The sequence below is a fragment of the Falco peregrinus genome, chromosome 5, assembly GCF_023634155.1.
Source record: "Falco peregrinus isolate bFalPer1 chromosome 5, bFalPer1.pri, whole genome shotgun sequence".
NCBI classification, from domain to species: Eukaryota; Metazoa; Chordata; class Aves; order Falconiformes; family Falconidae; genus Falco; species Falco peregrinus.
In genome coordinates this window covers 6953087-6960161 of record NC_073725.1, presented here as the reverse complement: position 1 = coordinate 6960161, position 7075 = coordinate 6953087, and the positions used below count along the sequence as shown (strand labels likewise).

Here is a 7075-nt window from a genome sequence, read left to right as displayed (position 1 = left end):
CCTGTTATGGGTGGCCTCCATCAATCATTAGTCTAGTTCCTGTGAAAACTTTTCTTACAGGGACCTGCTCATTTCATTTGGTTGGGAAACCCAGAAGTTCAGGCCAGCGTCAGTTGTCCTCCTCAAAGAGAGGACACCGGCATGCGTGAACGAGGTTGGAACCCGGGAGTAACAAGTGGTGCAGGACAAGTATTACAGAGATGTCCAAAACCCAGCAGGTAATTTAACTGTGGGACTGCAGGTAAATCCATCGGCAGCCACAACAAAATGGCCAGGTCTAAGGAATAAGAAGCAAGGTTTCTTACTGTCACAGCACCTCACAAGATAGTTTCTGGTGTTGAGTGTATGTTCCTGCAGCCTCTTGGTATGCTCAGCTTGCTAACAGGTTTAGTTTGCAGTAATCACTAGCTTCTTAATAATGGTGTTTCGCCTTTAGTCTGCAGTGAGTTCTGTAGGCTGTCTGCCCTGTGAACATCTGGGTATATGTCACATCTGCTTTGCCTTCAGTTGTTACGGCCATATAGCATATATCCATTTTGATGAGGAATCAGATGTATAGTTGGTTTGGCTAGATCTAGTTTTAAGCACACATGCAAAATTCCAATGACCTGTAAAACAAGCAGCAATGCATCCTCAGGCCTGCCACTTCATACCCAAGAAACCAGCACACACTGGCTGTAAGCTATAGCAGAAGTCCTATTAAGAAGCATGAGTGACTTCTGCCCTGACTACTACATCGTTCCTTTCTGTGTTGGAATCAAAATCCCCATTGCAGCTCTTTTAACGCTATTTAAAGAGCTCGATGTAGGTGCTTAGTAGAGAAAAGAGCGCTTGGCGCTCCCCCTTAGTGATGTTCTGAGGTCAGACCTGGTACCAGAGCTGATTGCCTTTATGGCATACAAGCAATGTGACTTCTGCCGATCGTTTTACTTAGAACCGAGTGCCGTAGTGAGTAAGAAATGGCTATTCTGAAGGAGATGTTTGCCGTTTCTTTTGATTTGACTAAAACCAAATGGACAAGGTTTAAAGAGGCCCTCAGTAAAGCAGACTCTTCCAGCTAATTACGGTGCACACTGATATAAATGAGAATTGTTTCAGTGTCTGTTCTTTCCAGGAATCTCTAGGCTGCCTGAAATAGTGCAGAATTAAGAAAGAGAAATTAATAGAATGTCAATGTGCTTGCTTGAGTCAATGCTTTAAGAAATTTTTTGGTTTATCAGTCTTTTCAAGGGGATGATAGAGAAGATAAGGAAGCACACCACTGAAAATGTTGCATAGAATAGTTTAATCTGGAATTTTCTTACGTTTTGTCAGCTATAGTATGTCTAAGCAATTCAGCTAGCAATTAGTTGTGTAATGCCTTGGGTCAAATTCTAAACTGGATGCAGAGAAGGCAAGCTTTTGAGGACAGGATTTGAATTACTGTATTTTGGAGTTGAAGAGATGGATTAGCAATCCATTTAGGGCTGTGTAAATGACCATGGACATGTGAATATCGGCAGCTTAGACCATCTTTTCACGTAGCTGATGGGAGTTTTCCTGTAGTACTTAAGTGTTGGTAATGCTGCCACATGAGGAAGATAGTGGAAGACTCACGTAGGCCTTTTTGCACCTCCGGTCTACACAGCAATGTAAGTTTTTGTGGTTCTTGCTTCCAGAGAGCAATCACTATTCCTAGGCATGAGTTTTGTGCAGTGACTACCTGTAGCTGCTGTGGCATGAAACTTAGCGTAACCTGCAAAACTAGCTGAGAACCAAATTGTTGGGCAGAGAGGCCCTTCTGCTCTCCTCGTGGTGGATGCAGTGGGCTGCACACCTCTGCATCACCGTGCAGCTGCAGTGGTGACCGCAGTGTCAAAATATCTTCAGGCGCTCATCCAAGCTAGAGCTTCACAGTGTCCAGGTACAAGTCCCTCTCTTAATGATATCTGCACATTAGAAGTATTTTTTAAAAAAAAAAAGTTGGCAGTTCTTTTGAAGTGTTTGAAGAGCTTGTCGTCCGTCTCCTTGGCACTGTCATTAAGATAATGTGCACATACAGTATTTTATAGATCCTAGCACTGGGAGGTGCTGATAGCAATACTGGTGGACTTGCAGGCACATCTCAAGTTCCAGCCAAAGCAGTGCATCCTTCTTACGGCGTGGAGACACGGCTGCTGGGATTTAGGTATAAAAGCCTCGTTAGCCAGGCCATAAACCCGCTTGCTTTGCAGAATCGGGGATATCATTCAAGTGCTCAGAATGTAAGTATAAATGATGCTAGGAAAAGTGAGTATTTTAGCCCTACCAGGGATTTTAAGCTACCACAGATAAGCAGCTAATTCTTGGCCTTGGTTTATGTAGTTAAAATCAGCAAGACCTTTTATTACTGAATTTAGTGTAAGAGCTGGTTTTTCTCAGTTTTCATCCCTGTGTCAATTGCCCCTTGGTCAGGATGCCTTAAATACAGTTGACTGAAGCTTCAAAAGTAGGACTTTATAACAGAAATGCTAATGCAGCCTTAATTATAGCTCCCTGATTCTGCAAAGGGAGCTGGGAAGATGCATTTGTCTAGTTTGATTAGGTTCAGCTGTTATCCTGTGTTTGGAAGATGACAGCCCTCCAAACCGGAATGCCTGGGCAACGTGCGGTGTGCTGCAGTGAGAGTGCAGTCTGGGCTTCAAAACGTAAAAGCGCTGTAAAAAGGCAAAGCCCCTCCACCCACAGCCTGACCCAGTAGCCCTAGAAATCGGCATGAAATCTGCCATCAGCATGGAAAACCACAGCAGTTTTAAAACGTGGATGTGGGCTGCCCAGCTACTGCATGGCCAGAGAAGTCTCGTTGAGTTCCGCTTGCTGTAGCATCATAGTCGGCGCTTGTGGCCACCCATTTGCTAAAAAGAAAAAAAAAGGAAAGCAAATCTGGCAATGCACTGCTACTTCTTCGTACTGTTGTACCAGGACCTATTTTTTTACCCATCCCCAGCTTTATAATGTTTATGGTGTTAGTTCTTTTCCAGGCCTTTGGATAAATCCTTAAGTGTTGCCCTCTGCTGCTGCTCCCCAAGTGGGTTCAGCAACTCTGCTCCTGGTTTTGCATTCTGCAAGGCACAGGATCCCTAAATATTTAGTGCTGAGGTATCCGTGAGAGGAGAGGAAAACCAGCCGCAGGTAAATGAGGCATTGTGCTATTTTAAAGACACCTTGTCTGAAGCTTTTTCAGGCCCTGATTTGGCAAGGCACCTGTGCACGTGCTCTGTTTCAGCAGCAGCATCATTGATTTCGCTTGCATGCCTGAGGTTACCTGGTGGTTGGGTCTCTTCCTGAGTTAGTGGTGCTCTGGCCTCTCCTCTGCTAGGGATCCTCCTCAGAAGGCTGCAGTGCCGATGTGAGGGGCCGTTCTTCTGGCTGTGTGCGCACTGGCGTTTGGATCCATGTTTGCTTGCATCTTAATGGTGTAATAGGCTGTAGTGCAGTATGAAAATTGCGTTGCCAGCATCCATGAAGTTCTCGGGAATGAGGAGTCCCAAGACTACTGTGAGCATTAAAACAATAACATTGACGTTTTTTTCTTGCAAGAATGTTCACAGAGGAAAAAAGATTGTGCTTTGTGGTGTTTAATTGATAGGGCTTTTTGGCAAGCTGGATGATAAATCACTTAAATTAGGAATCGTGAGAGCCAATTACTGCCAGATATTCTTCTGTTCTGTGCCTCCAGCAGCACTGCAGTGATATTAGTACAGGCAGTGAGTTCTGCAGACCTTTACTAATAGAAGTAAATAACAGCGATAGACAATACAAATGAAAATAAGATGAAAGAACTGCCTTGAAGACTATTTCCATCTCCTCTAGATGTAAATATCAAGAACAGACTGGGTTATAGCCATAACTTGTTTGTGATTCACCACCCTGGGATGTTAAAGGGTATTTTTTGACTTATATAGTATTATATTACATATATAAAAAAATACATAACTTATATAGTTAAAGGCTATTTTTCTACTTATATAGTATTTGCTGTAGATCTCAGTTAGCCAGGACTCCCATTGTCAAGGCCATTGTACTCGTGGATTTCTATGGGCATCTTCTTTTTCCTGTGGAGCATGTTTCTATGAATAATTCTAGGATTTTTCATGTTTATCCAGGATTTCCAAATATCTAGCAATCCTGGACATGCTTGGTTCTGTGCAGACTTGTGAGCATGGGTGGTGAGTGTATCTTGTCCCAGAAGCATCATGCATTCTGCATGGTGGTCTGCTCCAGTGCACAGTAGCTACAGCACAATGACAACAAGTTTGGTGTGCTATGTATGCACCAAAAAACCATCTAGTACCTGAACATCTTGAGGAGCCATGAAGCTTTCTGTACATTTGGTCAACATACTCAGCAAGTCAATGGGATGCTTGCCTGTATAGATTTTTTACAGCACGTGCATGCATTGTAGGGAGGCATAGGCTTCCTGCATGTCTACCGCATTATGTATATGGACGTATTTTAGCTCTGAATGGCAGCCCTGCCATGGTGCAGAATTTTATACTATCCCACAGTGAATGCTGAATGATTGCAGTTTGCAAGGGAGGGTCTAAAAGGCAGGTGAAACAGGAAAGGGGAAGAAGCATAATGTTATAATGGTCAACGGCTGAATTACTGTTTTAAAATTGTTCTTCTTTGTTGTGCCTTCCAGAATTATAAGGCCACAGTGAGGATCTTCTGATAGATTTGATGGAAGTTACTTTGCATTATCCCATAATCTTTAATCATGTCCATAACTCTCTTGTTCTATAGTTTTCTCCATTATCATCGACAGAAAAAGAAATGAGTGCATGGGGATCACTCATAGGAGGAAAAAAAGTGAAGGGCTGAGTCTTTGAAATAGGTCTAAAAATGCAAAGTTAGAGTTTCGAGATGAACTTTCTAAAAATGAGGTGGGAGCTGGGCTGCTCTGGAAACAAGTAACCTCTGAAAGGTATAAAAATAAATCGGATTCCCTAGTCAGTTGTGTATTTCTGCGGACACAGAATATAGAGAAAAGAAGTCAGAAGGCCACTGCTTGTGCACTGTGTAATGTCCATGAAGTGGCTCATTTGCAAAAAGGGGTTGCTTTTTGAAGTTGCTAGGCTTTTGTGTCCTGCCCTCCCCCTGTTCATCCAGTGGGTAGCCCAAAGGCAAGCGCTGGCTTGACCTGACACCCAGCTGGGTGACTGGCGTGGGTAGAGCTGTGGAGTAAGGCAGAACTTCATCATATGGTAGAATTTACTTCATTGCGCAGTTAGTGGGGCTGTTGCTATATGGGCTTCTGAATTAAATTTAAAACACCAGCAAGGAAATGGTGAAGCCATGTGTTTTCCTGCACTTACTATCTTTTTTTCTTCAGGAGCTGCATTTGTACTTCAGGTAATACCATCTTCCAAAGTAATGTTAGCAATGTTGTTGAAGTATTAAATCTCAGTGTTAGGTGTAACTCATTCAGGCACACAAACTGGAACAGGTATTTTCATTGTGAATAACAATTGTTGCTGAATAACTATCTAACAAGGAAAACGTAATTATAAAAGATCTTTGCCAACTCCTGCACTAATTGAATGAACAGAATTCTTCTACTTTGCAGACATAAGCTGTTATTGGATTACTGCATTAGCACAGGGTTGCTGTTTTACCTTTGCCCCACTCAGCAGAAGAGCTTTCAGGCTTTTGAACTAGAAAGTCTTGATTATGTATCAAATGGCTTGATAGGACAAGGGCTGATATTTTTAAACTAAAAGTGAGTAGATTTAGACTAGATACAAGGAATACATTTTTTACAACAAGGGTGGTGGAACAGGTTTGCCCAAAGAGGTGGTAGATGCCCCATCCCTGAAAACGTTCAAGGTCAGGTTGGACTCGGGGGGCTCAGAGCAACCTGATCTGGTTGAAAATGCCCCTGCTTGCTGCAGGGGAGGTAGACTAGATGACCTTTAAAGGTCCCTTCTGACCCAAACTATTCTATGGTTGTCTTTGTCTTTCTAACTAGAACCGTGTTTATACAGGACCTTGAAATTGATGATATTTTAACCACATTCATTTTCTCTTGGCTTGTTGATGCAGTATCTGCCAACCAAAAGTGGATAGGACTGGGAAGAAGCCTTCTTTTCAACAGGTATTCATTAATTCTTGCTTTGAAAAGGTTCTTAAATTCTATTTACATGGTAGGGTCATCAACAGATTCTTCCACACACTTCTAAGAGCTCAGGTCTGGGTTGAAAGGGTCAAGAAAACAGCTACTTAAGCAGGTGAACTGTGCAGATTATTTTTTTTTCCATTATGTTTTGGTTGGTTTTTGACATTTTTAATTGCTATGGCATCTACTCAAAATAGGGTGGTTTTTTTTAACTGCAGTTGAGTCCCTATGATAAACTATGGGGTTCTTTATCTTTGAACACTAAACAGCAGATGACGTTTGATGTTCTGGGGGTCTCACTGTGGAACAATTTTTCCACAAAAAAAAACTTGACAAAAGTCAAGTCCTCAAAACCCCTTGTTCTCACTTAGGCCATTGAGGTATTTTATAAGATTCAGAAACTGCAGCGTGAAAAATTTGCTGTGTTTCTTTCTTAAGCTAATGTCACCTCAAATAGAAATACTGCTGAAGCCATTGCATTTCTATTTGATGAACACTACTCCTGGTATCAGAATAGCAAATTTAGGTGAGACAAGAGTAAGAGTTGTGCAGCATATATTACTTCAGTTTCTAGCAACTGCATCATTTCATGTAAGAATTTTAAGATTTTTTTTAAAACTTATTCTCCCCCAAGTTTAAAAAATTTCATTTCCAAATATTTATGCGATCTTCTCCAGTGGTTGCACCATGAATTCATAGTAATGTGAGTTTTCACTACACCAGCAGCAGCAGCTGCAGTGAATACAGAAGAAAGAAGAAAAATCTTCGTTATTGATTGCTGTTTGGACGATAGAGACAAGGATTTCTCTCTGATCTCAGAGCATGGGCCTTAGCTATGTGGCGCAGAGCTCTGAAGGGAGCAGCTTTCCATCGGCTTCATGGGCCCGAGGGAATAGCTGGAGGAATGCGCTGCGGACTGAGCAGCTTCACAGATGGTAG

General features: G+C 42.2%; 1 long non-coding RNA gene across 1 annotated transcript; it reads right to left on the bottom strand.

Annotated features, from left to right (window-relative positions):
• Positions 1–1954: 1954 nt before the first annotated feature.
• On the bottom strand, positions 1955–7075 carry LOC129784431 (uncharacterized). The gene is made up of 2 exons (XR_008747157.1): positions 3956–7075; positions 1955–3888 (listed from the first exon to the last, which is right to left on the bottom strand). It is a non-coding gene; the product is annotated as an uncharacterized LOC129784431 (long non-coding RNA).